Genomic DNA, 17,805 nt, shown 5'->3' on the forward strand with positions numbered 1-17,805 from the left:
CTGTCGTAGCAGATGGCTGTAGCTCTGGAGAAAGACAAGGTGGGGATGGGGTGATGAATCACCACTTTCAGGGGAAGCATGAGATTCAAGGGACTCCTGAGCACATATAACAAACCCTTCATCTCCTGCATTTGGAAGAGAGAAAAAACTGTGAGCTGAAAATAAGTGCAGCTGAGCTCAGAGAGGTTCAGATACTGTGCTTGGACAAGTGCCATAGGCTAGCGGCACACTTCGATTGGACAGGAGAGAGCCCGCAAGACTCAGAATGAAGGCGCTGCTCCATGCACTTGGAATTTCAAGTCCACCTGAGCCTTCTGGGCCTGCAGATGTGGCCCAGTGCTCCCTGGCAAGAGAGGGAGCTTCAAGACAAGGAAGAAAACTTTGCTTATGGGATTAGATTCAGGGGTGCTAGTTCAAAGAAAGCTAACTATGGTGTCAGTAAGGGAGGGCTTACCGACATGGGGACATTATCGGGACACAGCATGGCCCCCGAAATGACCCAAAGAGATGATAGTGTTCTTTAACTCAAGTCGTCTGTCACTGATGTTTTAATTGAAATTTTGCTTCATTTATGTATTGTTTTAATTTCAGGATTGTAAAGAAGTCTTTATATTTTAATTTCAAAGGTTAAAATTTTGAGATGCGAACAGCTTAATTATGTCTCTTTCCTTCGTTCCTACCATTATTCTTCTTTTCTCTTCTTGTGTCTGAATGTTGTGACTACAGGATACAACCCCTATACATTCTGCTTTTGCCAACTTGAGATTTAATTTATGACGTAATACATGATGCATTTTAGCCAATTTTCCATAAACATTAAAAAAACAGTTGTAGCCAAGATGCAGCGGCTCCCACCTGTAATCCCAGCACTTTAGGAGGCCGAGGTAGATGGATTGCTTGAGCTGAGGAGTTTGAGACCAACCTGGGAAACATAGTGAGACCTCGTCTCTACCAAAAAAAAAAAAAAAAAAAAATCCAAATGTGTGGTGTGTGCCTGTAGTCCCAGCTACTCCAGCAACTCAGGTCAGAGGATTGCATGAGCCCAGGAGGTGGAAGCTGCAGAGACCTGGGATCACACCACTGCACTCCAGCCTGAGCTACAGAGACCTCGTGTGAAAAAAAAAAAGGTATGTTTTCTCTAAGGTATTCATTTTATAGTAAGTCACCCTAATTTCTGTGTTTGTTCCCTCTATACCTTTGTTTAAAAGCTGCTTCGATGATCTGTCAAGACAGGTGGCAGTGCTCAGTACCGTCTCCTACTACATGCAGTTTCTGCACATGTCTTAAATTGCCAACATTAATGTGTCTATTTAAAGACAGCATAACTTAATACTTCAACGTTTATAGCAATTACAGATCTCTGATGTGAGTGGTGCCCTTTATAATCTACAATTATCATCTCTGTGCCTGAGCGATTCTTGCTGTGCTGCCTCAGGGCCTGGGCTTAACTCTGCTGTCTCCTTCCCCTCCATGCACGTACCCAACACACTTTTTGAATCCCTTTCTGTCACTTTCTTGCGTGTGCTTGTAAATGTCACGCTGCTGGGCTTGGGTGTACAGCTCGTTCCAGGAGCTGTGATCTAACTGAAACTGAGACTGAGCTAACGCAGGACTGGTGCCTGCCTGCTGGTCTCCTTCGAGGACCCAGAAAACGTCTGCAGCCGCTGCCCGGAGCCACCCTCACACCAGGGAGCCCTAGGGCTGCTGCGCCCACAGGCTGAGCTGACGGGAGAGGGCTGGAGCAATGTGCCACACTGCCATGGGATCCCCATCCCTGATGACATGAGAGAGGGACCACGAGTTCCGAATTTCGCAGCTCAGGAGCCCACGTCCAACAGTCAGGTCTCCCTTCTGGAGCTGCGTATCTGGCTCTGCTAGATTTCTGCAGATTGTCCCAGGATGAAGGGGCCTGGAGAGCTGGCAACCCTCTACTGCTCCTGAATTGACAGGTTTCCTCAAGGACATGGCTGCAGCAGATGAACTGTGTGGCTGCCCTGGCACGAACCTGATATGCCCAACACTCATTCACAGAGGATGCATCAGATCCTCTCAGCCACCTTCCACCAGGCAAGGCATTCTCTCCTGGGCACACGGCTCCTGGAGCTTTCTGACAATCTCATCGATCCAGACCACAACCCTGATCAAGCAGTAATGGGGAGGAAAGGCACCTAAGGAGCCAGATAATGTGGGGCCAGTGTAGGGGGTCACGCTCTCTACTGGGCCTGAGGGGCACGGAGAGCAGCATAAAGTCCGGAGTCCTTCCAGGGCCTTACAGGTCCCACAGGGCTCCACCTTCACTCCCTCTGACTTCCCCTCGCCTCCACGTGGCCCCGAAGGTCTTATTCAGGTTTCCAGTTCCCCAGGATTGCTTCTCTTTCAGGCTTCGCGTTCGTGGCAATCTGACAAATGTCCCTGTCCCTGGTTGACCGGGGGGCTTCCTTCTCATCACTCAGAGCTCACCAGGAAGTCTGAGTCTTCAGCAGTGCTGTCCAGGCCGCGCCATCAAACCTGGCCTGCCCATGCTTTCTGCCAAGTCACCTGACTTAATTCTCCACGTGGCACCTCCCTGACCATTTCTCCTTCATTTCTTTGCTCTCTTAGGCATGGTCTGACCCTGACCTCCCCGACTAGAATGGAAGACCGGAGGACACCCAGTTGTCTATATCAGATGGGATGAATACACTGGGCTTCACATGGTAAGTGTGCATTTCTCCCCCACCGTGCTCCAGTGGTGGGTCGGCAGCACCCTGTCCCATGGTTAACACAGGCTCTGCCACTTTGGGTGGCACCACCTGAGACTCAGGCCTCCGCATTCACCACACGAGAAGAGAGAGAGAATGGAGAACCCTTGCTGGGCTTCACCGCCTCAGCCCAGAGTGAGCACACTTCCCTTCACTCCTGTTTCATGGGCTGGAGTGCCTCTTGGTCCTGGGAAGGGAAGGGAAGGACACGCTTGCTGGGTGCTGCCATCATGGTCTCTTCTGAGTCACCTCTCTGTTGCCCACACCCACAATGGTGCTTGGCACAATTAGGAGCTCCATAAAAAGCTGTAGATTGAGGAAAGAAAGGACACCAGCTTTGCCTTCCAGGTGTCTGTCGAGGACTGAGTGACATGGGAACGTGCGAGTGTGACATAGGTACATGCCACCACTTCCAGCTAATTTAAAAAATTTTTTGTACAGAAGGGTCTCACTGTGTTGCTGAGATTACAGGTGTTAAAAATGAAGATAGTATTGCTTGTTTTGTACTTCTCACTGCAACTAACCTAAAATCTTACACACGAACTTGTTGTTAGAGACAGGGTCGGAGACGCAGGTGAAGTACACCTCTGCATGGCATGGGATTTGCACAAACCCCGTGCATACCTCCCATTTCAGAGATGACCTTCTGCAGAAAGAGCGTGGTGTTGTATGGCTTCAGTGCGGAAGGTCTTTCTAGCAGCTCTATGCTGATGGAGTGGTTCCGGCAGGCAGGGGACATGGTAGAAAGAAAGCAGATCCGCGGGCGGTGACCACCATGGTTCAGACAAGCAAAGAAGGGCACAGTGAATGCATGGAGGAGGCAAACCACAGCTCCTAGTGGTGGCGGTGGCTGGCGTGGCTGGTGTGGCTGGCAGGCTCTGGTTTCCATGGTGAAGGAGCAATCCCCAAAGCCAGGGAAGGTCACAAGCTTGTACCAACGACATTTCCACATTGTACTCTCAGAGGAGCCCTCAGGGCCACGGCCAAGCTCCTGCTACGGAGGATGCCAGGGTAGGGGACTGGTTTCTACACTCACGGCAGAAACATGTCCATCCAACATGCTCAGGGCTTCTAGCAATGAATGAAGGACTAAACTCTGACTCTGCTGTGTTCAATGGTTCACTCTGAAGCTCCAGATGACTGAGTTTTTACCACATAACTTTCGGGTTGTTTGAAAACCAGCCACTGTTGCTTTACAGCTACAACTCCTGGCTCGTCACCTGAGATTAATGTTCTCTCCCACATTCTCTGTGTGTGGGGACAGTTGGAACCCATTTGGCAGAGAAGGCACCAAGCCCAGATGCCTGTTTCTAGGACGGTGAATAACCATGAGTCTGAGCTGGGCGTCAGGGTGCACAGGCAACTGTTAAGGAGCCAATTTATTACAGACAGAGCACTGTGTCCAGACACGGGGAGGCCACCTATCCATCCACCCAGCCACCCATCCATCCATTCATCCATCCATCTATCCATCCTTCCAAATATTATCTATCTAGCATCTATGTATCTTTATATCTACCTACCTATCCATCCATCCATCTGTCTGTATCTATCATTTATCTATCTTTATAGGCCTCTCTCACTATCACATTGCATATACGTATGTACAGACATACACATATATACATAAATCAAATAATAAAATATTAGACATTGCATTGCAGTAATGCTAAGACACATTATTTCACATTTTGATATCTCAAATCAGAATACATCTCACAAGACACAGAATGGTTTGACAATATTTTTCTTCTCTTAGTGTTATATTAAAAAATGAAGTATCTTACAATCAAAACCCTCTGAAACTCAAAGGGATGGTTATAAAGAACTTTGAAATAAAATAATCTAGAACAATCTCTTCATTGAAAGACCTTCAGTGGCTTTACCAAGGTGAAAGTTCTAGTAAAAAGAATGGGGTTGTGAGTGGAGATAGTTGACTTTTCCTTCCTCTCACCATCTGCTCCCCACATCATATACTTCCTCATGGACACAAATGTGTATACACACACACACACATACACCAGACACACACACATGCCAGACACACAGACCCACACACATGCCAGACACAGACCCACACACATGCACACGTACACACACAGACACACACATGCACACCAGACACACACACACCAGATACACACATATACACACACACATGCACACTAGACAAATACACAGGTACCCACATGACACACACACACATACACATCAGACACACATGCAAACACATCCACACACATGCACACCAGACACACACATACACAGACACACACACATACACACTCACATGCACACTAGACACATACACAGGTACCCACATGACACACATACACATACACACATACACATCAGACACACATGCAAACACGTCCACACACATGTACACCAGACATACACATACACAGACACACACACATACACACATACACACACGCCAGACAGCACCTGGATGCTTGTTATAGAATATATTATATATCATAGTTATGTCATATTTTGCTTATTTAATTTTGGAAAAGTCTTATCGTCAGTATTGAATTTTTTCAAAATAGTCTCCAAGAATCTTGAATCTTAACCTACATGAACTGTATCATATTACCTTCCATAGCCAGAAATGTAAAGAAAGGCAGAGTTGGGCGAAGCAATCTTGTTTGTCCCTCCCGCCCCAGGTCTGTGGGTCTCCGGTGCGAAGCGTGGCAAGGCTGCTCAGGGGTGGTTGCGAACCACCCCAGGGTCCCAGAGCTCAGAGCAAACTGTCCTCTCCGAGGGAAGAATGAGTTCCGCCGTCTTTTCTAACACTGTATGGAATGGAGATTTTTTTTTTTCTTGCTTCCTGGGCCATTCTCAGTTACAGGGACAACTTCCTACTGTTTGGAACCACCCCAAAGAGTCTCCCTTTGGCCAGATGTGCTCCACCGTGGAAACATTTCTGGAATGAAATTAGTTTGCTATTATAGCGTTGACTACAGGGGTAACTCCTTGTTAATCCAGGCTAGTCCTTACAGCTAAGATCCGTCTCTCTGCTGTGCCTCAGCACTCAGCCCAGGACCTTAAAGATGTGGGTGTTCAGGAAGGACCTATCCAAGAAACCCCTCAAACCTGTTCCCCCTTCCGGACCCAGGCTCTCTGCTTTCATGGTGGGTGATTAATAAATGGCGAATGAATAAGGGATGATGGGAAGGAGGAGAGAGGGAAGGGGGGCGGGGAAGAGAGATGCCCCAACCGTCTCTGGAATATCTGTAGACTCAGCCCATCGTAAGGACCTTCCTAAGGGCCTTAGAAAAGCACAAATGCTTTCATAAAGGACATAAATAAAAGCAGGGGAGTTGTACACTTGTTGGAATAGTACAGGTTCACTTTCCAGTTCAGTGTGCAGAATTCTGGGATGGATGCCAATTAAACCATGCTTGCTGGAGCTGGGAGAAGCCCCACATCCTGGCAGCATTTCCTCCAGGAAAGCACGAGGCACTGGGGCTGAGCCTCCAGCTGAGGCAGGCACTGCAGGCTTGGCTGAGCTGCCAGAGATTCGCAAAGGCCACTGCTCCCTACGTCCAAAGCACGCCAGATTAGCTAAGGGAGGCTTAACCTTATTTTAAAAAGTTCACTCCATCTTCCAACTTACAGACTCAAGTGGGGCTGGAGGTGGCGAGCCCAGAGGAAAGAAGGTGCCTCCTAAGCAGCTGGGACTCAAAAGGCACCCTTGGAAGGTGCTCCTGTACCCCACGTACACTCCCCCCAACCCTCTTCAGGATCCTGCCTTTTCGTGGTGATACGTTCTGCAGTATCATCATTTCCAAATCACCCTTGTCCTAAAGCACAACAAAGCCACTGGCTGACCCTACATAATCCAAGATAATTCACTGCCTCCTCCCAGAACTGTTTTCCAGCAGAGCGGAGGCCAGACTCCAGGCCTCCGCACCCTCCTCATCTCCTGCCCCAGGGATTCTCCCAAGGCGACATTAAAAAGAAAAAAGCTGATATCATTCAGGATCTACCAAAAATATAATGTACAGTACACATTTCCCACATTTGCACAAAATTTGGACTTTTGAAATGGAAACGCTTTTCTGAAACTATCCTCACTTTTCTCATCTCATAAAAAAGACAAAACCTAAGGCCACATCTGACACAGCCCAAGCTGAGGCAGGAGAATCCCTTGAACCTGGGAGATTTCCTCTTTACTTACCTGAGCTTCTGGTTTAGTGTGTTTCAAGGAAGGTCTCTTAGGCTACAGCGTTTGCACCTGGGGGAATTACGGCTTTAACTTTCTTTGTAAAAAGAAGATCAAGAATTGTTGCCAAAATAGATTCTTTGCTATTCTTTTCTTCCCCTCGGTTGTCTCCAAAAAGAAATTAGCAGTCACAGTCTCTACCTCTACATTATCCTTAAGAAAATACCATTGTGTTTGCTCCAGAATTCAGGGGCGCGCAGGCCTGGCCGCCCCTTTCTTGTGGTTGTCTGCAGCGGAGCCCCTGGCTTTGTACTGAGACGAGTGTCTCTTAGGCGTTTATTAAGTGATGTTCGAAGGCACCAGAATCTTCTCTTTCATTCTGCTCACACCGACACACAGGATTCACTCGGGAGGGACCAGCAGGCCACAAAGCAAGACACGGCTTTCTACCCTGCCCTGGAGTGCTGGGACCAGCGACACCCTTCCCCACCAACAAACCCCAAAGGAACAAAAACAGCAGCATATTGAGGATGGGTTGGGTGGAGGAGGAGGATGCTTGCTTTCAGTCTCTGCTCCTATAGTAGCTATTATGGTGATGTGCCTCAGTTTCCCCATCTGTAAGGTGGCAACAGTGGTGAGGACTATGCTGGTAGGAAGCACTGGAAACTAAATCACCCCTAAAGTCTCATTGAGCTCTAAAATATCCTGATTGTTGGCCAGGTGCGGCAGTGGCTCACGCCTGTAATCCCAGCATTTTGGGAGGCCGAGGTGGGCGGATCATTTCAGGTCAAGAGTTTGAGACCAGCCTGGCCAACATGGTGAAACACCATCTCTACCAAAAATACAACAATTAGCCGGACGTGGAAGTGGGCACCTGTAATCCCAGCTACTTGGAAGACTGAGGAAGGAGAATCACTAGAACCAGAGAGGTGGAGGTTGCAGTGAGCTGAGATCACATCACTGCACTCCAGCCTGGGTGGCAGAGCTGGACTCTGCCTCAAAAAAAAAAAAAAAGTCTTAACATATCCTGATTGTCCCTTAGACTTCTCAGTGAAAAGAAGAGAGCCAGACGCAGTGGCTCACACCTGTAATCCCAGCACTTTGAGAAGCTGGGGTAGGCAGATCACTTGAGGTCAGAAGTTCGAGACCAGCCTGGCCAACATGGTGAAACCTCATCTCTACCAACAAAAATTACCCGGGCATGATGGCAGGCTCCTGTAATCCCAGCTACCCGGGAGGCTGAGGCAGGAGAATCCCTTGAACCTGGGAGACGAAGGCTACAGTGAGCTGAGATGGCAGCACCACACTTCGGCCTGGGTAACAGAGTGAGACTTGGCCTCAAAAGTCCTTGCAATTAAAGTCAGACCATGGTCTTCATCCCTTTGCTAATCGTGCCGAAGGCCATGTGGCATTTTTCCTCCCTGGGCCTCAGTTTCCTCATCTGCAAAACAGTATCCTGGGACCAGAAGACCCCTCTGTAAAGTCCAACCTGAAAATTTCCTGACTCATCCCGAGAAAATAGTCACAGCGTGTACTTTTAACACATGGAAAGCCTGCCAGGGAAAATGAGGATGAACTTCCAGTGGACGTGAATTTGAAAGGTGGGTAGAGTTGCCAAAGGCCATTTCTGGAGCAGATTTTGGAGTGGGTCTAATGTGCCGTCTTTTCTTCTTTCAGAGCCGACCTCCATGGCCGAGGAGGAGGCAGCCTGTAAGTTGCAATTTTATGGCACCAAGAAAACCCTTCTTGACCTGCTGCAGGGAAGGCTCTAAATTCCATGTGAGAATGAAAACGCCCTTCGTCTCAGGCTCTCATCCCCCCACAACGCAAACCCTCTGGAAGGCTGTGACGGACACAGGCCTTGCAGGTGACGTTCAGCTACTTTGACTTCCATGCCGGCCCAAATCGTCTGTTTCCTCTAAGAAGCTTTGGCGGGGGAGAGGCCACGCCCATCAGCACACGGAGGGCTTCTTGAGAAGTACGGAGTGGAGAGACAGGGGCAGAACTCCAGTTTCTTGCTCTCCCTCAGCTCCAAGCAGGTGACCTCCCACTTTTCATCTGGGACCCTCCCCTGCTCCAATGCAATGGCGATGTCCCCAGCCTGGCTGCCCTGGGGACACCACAGTTCAGATGCCCAGCAGTTATCTCTCTGCCCCCAGGGCCCCAATTCTGTGTTCTCTCTTTTGGTCAAAACCACAACATTCCTCCAGTGTTCAGAACCAGAAGCCAAGCTCTGAAGACCCCCAAGTGCCCCTCCCTCTGCCCCTACCACGGCAGTCTTCCACGAGGCGCCCTGCCTGGCTCTCCCTCTACGGCCATCATCTGTGGGGCTGCGGGGCTGCCCTGGGGGAATGGGGGTGGGGGTCACGTCTGCGCCACGGGAGCAAGGCTCCCCACAGCAGTGCCATCTGCCTTCACCCACCCACTGCCTCCCCAGCATGTACCATCCACAGCATCACAGCACCAAAGTCCGTGTTTCACTTCATTCAAAGGCGGGTGCTGTGAGGGGAGCGTTTTCTGCTGTCTGATGACGGGCCCCACGTGCCTGGAGTCTCGCTGACACATAAGACTTCCTCAGTAGACATGTGTTGCTGCATAAATTTTACCCTTGAAAGAGCCAATATAAACAAAGAAATGGCAGCAGGCCCCACAAGAGGCTTCCTGGAGTTCACACGCTAGGGCACTGCACCAGCATCCTGGCTCAATCCTCAGTGCCTATCAAGACCTCTAGCTTCCTGTTCCAGCCACAGTGTCGAAAACAGGCCTGGGGGCTTCGCTTCAGCTGTCACTCCGAGGGAGCCCTGGCCCCTCACCTCATTCCCTGCTGAGGCCTGTGGGTCGTCCCCTGGGACCTGCAAGCACCCCTCCCCACAGGCTGCAATGCCAGGCCCACAGCCCCAGCACTCAGACAAGGCCAGGGACGGGTGGCACGGACGCCCGGGAGGTGAGCTTGATTCTTGACTCTGCCTAGTCAGGTGTGCTTGCCAGCTGGGGGTGAGAGGGTCTGGCAGTGCTGTTGGACAGCAAAGCCCCCCCACGCTGCCATCGCTCACCCAGACACACCTGTGTGGGGGCCCGGCTGAGCACCACCAGCGCCTGCACAGCAAAAGTCGCTTTCCTGGTACTTCAGCAGCAGTAGAAGTTTCAAAGGAAAAGTTATGCATGTGGTTTCAGAAGTAAAGCAGTAAGATTGCCCTGGGGGGAGGGGTGCCCAGGTGGGATGGGAAAAGACAGGGAGGGGCTCGGCTGTCTGTCGGGGTCTGTGGAAGGGGGTGCGTATTTACTGAAGCCACTGCGTTTTCAAGGGAACAACTCCTGGGCAAAAGCACTCAAGAAACCGAAACAGCAGGTAATTCAGAGACAAGCCAGGCACCAGGAGTGACTTCAAAGGCTGCTTGAACAAAGTGGCGACAATTTCAAAGACCGGTGGGAAGTGAAAGCTGCTTGCTTTTTGGGGGCTCTTTTCATGGGCACTCCCCAATGGCGATCATCCCCCTGTTGACTCAAACACCTGCAGAGGCACGGGGGAGCTTGCAGCGTCCAGCCCGCTCTGAGTCCAGATCCGAGGAAGGTTTGAGGCTGATGGTGTGATGCCGTCTGCGGGGAAGAGAAGCTGAGCATACTCCTCCCTGGGCCCATTGTTTGGGGACTGTCACCACGGACTCCTCATGTCTTGTCTGTCGGACGCCGGGCCCCCTCCTTCCTCCTGACCAGTGTGAGTTAGGCACCTTCTGTGCGCTCAGCGTAGATAGAGGCACCAAGTATGCAAAGCTGCCCCTGAAACCAAACACCTGCCTGGGGTCCGCTCACTGGGCCGCCTTCCGGGAGCCCTGGACGCCTCTCCTCCACATGCAGCTGCTGCGGGACCCCACGCACAGGCCTCACTAAAACAGGCTTCCTCCTGCACCCGAGCGGGGGGAACCCAGCAGTGGGGACAGGAAACAGGTTCATCACTGAATAGTCAAGGAAACTCATATTCTGCCGTGTTATGATCCCAACCCCGATTCCCTTGGGACCCCCAGAGTCAACTGATGTGCCTGTTTTTGGACACCTAAGAGGGGCTAAGGCCACCAGCCTGGCCATGGAGCACTCGCGGTATGAAAACAGAACACGCTGCCCCAGTGGCACAGCTGAATGGAGAATGAGAGGGAACCAGAGATAGCCAGGGCTGGGAGCGGGGAGTTTCAGCCTAAAAATCAATAGTGCCAGGCAAGGCTGGAGAGCCAGGGACAGGAAGTGCCCGACCCCTCTCTCCTCTCTGACGGGCCTTCCATCGGCCAAACCCCACTGGCAGCAGAGGGCTGGAAAGTCCAGGAGATGGGGCTTCCAGGGGTCTGCATGCCACGGCCTGGGCAGAGTGGGGCCTAGGGAACACAGGGGGCAGACGAGCCAGCTTCCTTAGGGTCCCACGCCTAAACTTCTCCTGCATGCCTGTCTGGCCCCAGGCCTGCCCCCATGCCACCTGCAGCTCCCAGCCACTCCAGTTCTGCTCTCTGGGGCCCACCTGCAGCCACATGGCTGCTGGCCACCCTGGCATGAGGCCGACTCCAGGCCTGGCTTCATGCTCCCTGCCTCCTGCTTCCTCCACTCAGCGTGTCCCGGCGTGGCTTCTGCTAGGTGGATGTTGAGGTGAACCAAGAATCAAACTCAGCCTGACGCAGAGCATGTGGTGGCTGATCAGCAAGCAGTTGCCTGTTGCTTAGAGGACGGCCACCAGCCAAGTCCTGTGGCTGTGGGTAAGGCCAGCCAGATGGCAGCAGGGAGGCCCAGGGGCCCAGTTAGCTCAAGCCAGTAGGACGCTGCTCTTCAGGGCTGTGCCAGGCCCAGGCACACTGGCACCTGCTGAGTCACTGTGAGTATTGCAGGGCACACGCCCACCCCAGGTGCCTCTGGGGAGAGTCTGCGATCCCTCAATGTGGCCAGGCTGGGAGCTGCCTACCCGCTGTCACTTAGCTTCCAGAGTGACGGGGCCCCCTCCCACCTGGTCAGCCAATCATAGTGAGCCTGAGCGGTAGGAGTGGGGTGGGCTGGGGAGGGGATTCCTCACCCCACACCTGCACCTGTGGTGCCATTGGCTTTATCTTTATTATGCGTTTTTGTGAGATTTAATTGATTTTTTTTTTTTTGAGACAGAATCTCGCTCTGTCTCCCAGGCTGGAGTGCAGTGGTGTGATCTTGGCTCACTGTAACCTCCACCTCCCTGGTTCAAGCAATTCTCTGCCTCAGCCTCCTGAGTAACTTGGATGACAGGTGCCCACCAGCACGCCTGGCTAATTTTTGTATTTTTAGTAGAGATGGGGTTTCACCATCTTGACCAGGCTGGTCTTGAACTCCTGACCTCGCGATCCACCCACCTTGGCCTCCCAAAGTGCTGGGATTACAGATGTGAGCCATTGCTCCCAGCCAAGACTGATTTTTTTAAACTGGAGTTAAATAATCATTTTATTACATGAGGCAGAGCTCCTCCTATGCTAGACATTCCTCATGCCCGAGCCTGTCCCCTCCATCAGAACAGAGCCCAATCATGGAGAATCGTGAGTAGCCAGCATTCCCCCTGGATTAGTCTGTTATCACACTGCTAGTAAAGACATATTCAAGACTAGATCATTTATAAAGAAAGAGGTTTAAAGGACTCTCAGTTCCACATGGTTGGGGAAGCCTCACAATCATGGTGGAAGGCAAAGAAGAAACAAGGCACATTTTACATGGTGGCAGGCAAGAGAGTGTGTGCAGGGGAACCCTCATTTTTAAAACCATCAGATCTCGTGAGACTTATTCACTACCACGAGAGCAGCATGGGGGAAACCACCCCCATGATTCAATTACCTCCACCTGGCCCTGCCCCTGATATGTGGGGATGATCACAATTCAAGGTGAGATTTGTGTGGGGACACAGCCAAACCATATCACCCCCTAACTTTTCAGGGGCCCAGGGCTCTCTCTTAGCCTGCCACTCCATGAGGTCCTGGGTGCCCCAGGCTGCAGACACCCACCCCTTCCTTCCTCTGGCCCCCTGCCTCCCACCACGTGACCAACAAAACAACCACCGAACAGCTATGAGCTGCTACTGACACTTCCCTCTGCAATGGACCACATATGCCACAGTGGTCCCACAAGATGTCGGCGAGGTGAAAAGCTCCTATCGCCCGTGACAGTGTCATAGTGCCACACATTTCTCACAGGTCTGCAGTGAGGCTGGCATAAAGGAACCTCCCATGCGGACTTTTTCTCAATTTAGAGAGAGCTCCTTCTGCTCGTAATGGAACTGTCAACTGTAAAGCAGCCCCGGCAGGTCCCTTCAGGTGTTGAGAAGAAGGCATTGTTAGCACGGGAGATGACAGCGCCATTTTCTGCCCCTGGAGACCTCCCGGGGGGCAGGACATGGAGGTGGAAGACGGTGACACTAAGAATCCCGACTCTCTATAGCCCTAGGCTAATGTGAGTGTTTATGTCTTTGTTTGATGCAAAAACATTTAACAGGTAAGAAATAGTAATAATTTCTAATAGGGAAAAGGGCCTGCAGAATAAGAACATAAAGACAGGAAATATTTTTGCACAGCTATACAATGTGTGTTTTAAGCTAAGTGGTGTTATAAAACAGCCAAAACGTTTTAAAAAGTTAGAAAGCGTATGAAGTAAAAAGGTGCAGCAAGCTGAGGTTAATTTGCTATTAAATAAAGAAGTGTTTTAATAAGTGGGCGACTTCACAGCCACCTGGCACTCACTCGCTGACTCACCCAGGGCAACCTTCAGCCCTGCAAGCTCCACTCTCGGTCAGGGCCCCACGCAGGTGTCCCACTGTTTGTCTCTCATACGTGTTTTTACTGTGCCTCTTCTGTTTAGATGCATTTAGGTGCACAAGTCCTCACTGCTGTGTGACGGCTGCCTGCAGCGTCCAGGACGGCACTGTGCCATCCCGGTTTGTGGTCTAGCAGCCATGGGCTACACCATCCGGCCCGAGTGTCCAGGGGCTGCCCCAGCCAGGTGTCCAGGGCTGTGTGAGAGCACTCTAGGAAGTTTGCATGACAACGAAACCACCTAATGACGCCCTTCTCAGAGCGAGTCCCCATCATGAAGTAATGCAGGGCTCTATTCCATTTTCAGGAGCACCTGCCCTGCCCCTGGCACGAGGAGGGAGGAATATGAGGGTTCAGGGCAGTTGCAAAGGGCCACAGGGTCAGGGGGGCATTTCCTCCTCTCCCTCAGCCCCCAGGCTCCAGTCACTGCCTTTACAGAACCCCGGACCAGAGGCCTCTAGTCCCCGTGCCGGGATAGCCATGCCCGCAAATCTGGGCTCCCTCTTTAGAAAAGGAGTGTACATCAGCAGAGATTTCACCACACGTGCAGGGAATGAACGGGAAGAGGAAGTTGACAGGGTGAGAGAGGACCCGGGGGGTCTTTCCTGCTTCTGAGGCTGGGGTGGGGGGTGGGCATCACCTCCCTTGGGATCAGCCTCCCTGGTGGCCAATGCTCGAGCAGGTGCCGGGGCATCTTCTGAGGGCTGAGGTCTCACTCCGCTGCTCAGAGGCAGCCTCATTTGCTCTGACGGGGCTGCTTTTGAGGGTAGGGAGCAGTCTACCGTGTCCTCACAAGCTTTCTTGAGATGCAATTCACACACCACACAACTCACTGCTTTAAGGTGTACAATTCAATGATTTCTAGAGAATTCACAGAGTAATGCAGCCATCACCACAGTCACTTTTTAGCACTTTCACCAACCCCTACAGAAACCCTGAGCCCATTCCCAGTCCATCCCAGTCCTTGCAGCCTCCCTGCTCCACTCCAGCCCGTGGCCCACTCATCCTCCTCCTGTCTCCCTGGATCTGCCTGTCCTGGGCATTGCATGGAAAGGAACCATGCTCTGCATGACTTTCTGTGTCTGGCTCGGTCACCGTGCATCATGTTTGCAGGACTCGCAGTGCTGGAGGCTGTGCTAGTGCTGCCTGCATGGCTGCTTTGGGGAATCCAGCCTTGATGGTGCTTCAAGGCCCTGGAGATCGTCTGAAAGGGCCCCTGGAGGAAGGGCCGGCCCTAGTGAGAGCAGAGTGTGAGAGCACTCCCCGGCGTCCTGGGGTGGGTGGGCTGATGTCCCAGGGTGTGCGGCCCAAGGCACATGGTGTCATCCCTCCAACATGCTAACACTGAGAGTATTTATCTGAGTTGGAGCCTCGGGAGGGATAAAACTGACAAGATAGAGAGAGTGTGGACACGGGGAGGAGGGGCCAGGTTGTGAGTCAGTTATGTGTAGATGCACAGATGAGAGGCAGGGCTCAGATGCTCAAAAACAAATCAATACCAAAAAATCGGATCCCTTTCCCAGTGGAGGCAGCATCTTATTGAGGCCCAGGACCTGCTCCCTCCCCTCCCACTCCGAACTTCAGGAATTCTCAATTCTCCTGAGCCTGAAACAACTTGGTACCTGTCACCTGGTTAATTCTTGAACTGTGTGACAGACATTAAGCCCTTTGGAAGGCAATTGGAGATGTGGGATTAGCAGAAAGGAAGTCATAAGTTCACATGAGGGAAACAACTCGGGACTCCTGCAGCCATGGACCCACTTGCCACCCCCTTCTTTAGCCTCACAGGGAGCACCAGGTGGCCAGTCCAGCAAACCAGGAAGGCCAGGAAGCTTGGGAGCAGATAGGAGACATTGTGGGTAGGGAGAGAGACGATGGGCGAGGAAGCAAAATGCCAGGACCAGCTTCTGGGGATCCCGCGGACCAGGCAAAGGTCACAGTCAGCAAATGAAATAAATGCAAGAGGGGTCATCAGCAGCAAAGCCATGCCTAACAGAAGGGCAGATCCAGGCTCTCTCGGCCCAAGGTGTCACAGTTTGGGGCACCCATTTAAGAAAAATAACACAAACTCCAATTGCAAAATTATATACTGAGTGAATCTTCCCTTAGAACGAGAAGAGAGTATAACAAATTGCGAGTTCTTAGAAGTTGACAAATTAGTTGTCAACTTCTATTTAAAAATGAGACTTGAAGCAACCTACCCAGCTGCACACCTTCTTGACACTTCTTCCTGCACTTCCTGCCCTTTTGGTACCACAGTTCTGTACAGCCAATTCCTTACCTCTGTGGTCTACTGATCATACAGATGGGTTTTCTTTATATCCCTCTCATCTGCTGTCTTTGTTGTTGTTTAGGAAAATTCTTTCAACTTTCTTTTTCTCTTTCATTGTGATTTTAATTGCCTTTTGTTTTTGGATACTGAGATTCTTCATTATTGAGGCGCCCCGAGTTTTTATTTGCTTTGGCGTAGGAGAAGGGCTGATGGTGTTTTAAAAGTCCAACCTCCCACCTTTTACTTTCTTTGCGTCTTCCACTGTGTTCTGATTATATGATGGTCGACATGAAATTTATACGAAACAGAGGCACAGGTAAGTGTGTTGAGTGGACGTTAAAGTGGCCGCTCTGCTTCCCTGAGCATCAGACGTCTTACTGACTTATTTTTGGGTGTGTTTATATTTTTTGACACTGGAGCATTTATTTCTTCAAGCTGCGTCACTGTGTTTGTGGCCATCTTGTTGCCGTTGTTGGGAACAGGCAGAATGAGTCAAGAGCAGAAGCACCAAGTGTGCTACGATGTAAAAGAGGAGTCAGAATGCTGAGAGTGGTCAGCTCCCCACTGGCCTCCTCTGCCTGGAGGCCGCCAGTCGCAGGGATTCTGATGTCTTCTCCTTCCCAAAATTGACAGCATCGTCAAAAGTGTCAGCTGCATTTAAATGTGCACACACTGCATGGGCAGGTATGTTCTCATCAAGGGAACACAGGCAGGTAGAGAGCATTCAGAGTGACCACGTGCTCTTCACGAGGCTCACGACGGGAAGAACCTTCCATAGAGTAGCTCCTGCTCCTGACATTCGAAGCCCTGTTTCTCCTCCTCTGCTGAGTATTCCAGGGGCCGATTCCCCGGGCACAGTCACACAGCTGCAGATCCTCTGACCCTGAGAAGTATTTCTGGAACACAATTCTATACCTGGAAGAGTAGCAGTAACCCAGCCCCACACCCGGCCGGCTGTGAATCACAGTATCTGTCCCACTGACCCAAATTACTGTGTTTCCAGCTCAACTTTGCCTTAGCTGGGCCCAGGGTCTTCTGGAGAATCCAGCACTGCAGAACATGAAGGCAAATGTGATACAGAAAGACAGCAACACAAATGCATTGTGACGAAAGCATCTTTCTTTTTTTTTTATTTTGTCCAAATATTTTCTTTTTTTTTTTAATTACATTTTATGTTTTGGGGTACATGTGAAGAACATGCAAGATAGTTGCATAGGTACACACGTGGCAGCATGATTTGCTGCCTTCCTCCCCATCACCTATATCTGGCATTTCTCCCCATGCTATCTCGCCCCAACTCCCCAGCCCCCACTGTCTCTCCCCTATTCCCCGCAACAGACCCTAGTGTGTAGTGCTCCCCTCTCTGTGTCCATGTGTTCTCATTGTTCAACACATGCCTATGAGTGAGAATATGCGGTATTTCATTTTCTGTTCTTGTGTCAGTTTGCTGAGAATGATGGTTTTCAGATTCATCCATGTCCCTACAAAGGACACGAACTCATCGTTTTTGATGGCTGCATAATGTTCCATGGTGTGTATGTGCCACATTTTCCCTGTCCAATCTATCATCAATGGGCATTTGGGTTGGTTCCAGGTCTTTGCTATTGTAAACTGTGCTGCAATGAGCATTCGTGTGCATGTGTCCTTATAGTAGAATGATTTATGATCCTTTGGATATATACCCAGTAATGGGATTGCTGAGTCAAATGGAATTTCTATTTCTAGGTCCTTGAGGAATTGCCACACTGTCTTCCACAATGGTTGAACTAATTTACACTCTTTCTTTTGCAAATGTAATGAAAATACAATTGTGTCAAAACATGG

The sequence above is a fragment of the Callithrix jacchus genome, chromosome 11, assembly GCF_049354715.1.
Source record: "Callithrix jacchus isolate 240 chromosome 11, calJac240_pri, whole genome shotgun sequence".
NCBI lineage: Eukaryota > Metazoa > Chordata > Mammalia > Primates > Cebidae > Callithrix > Callithrix jacchus.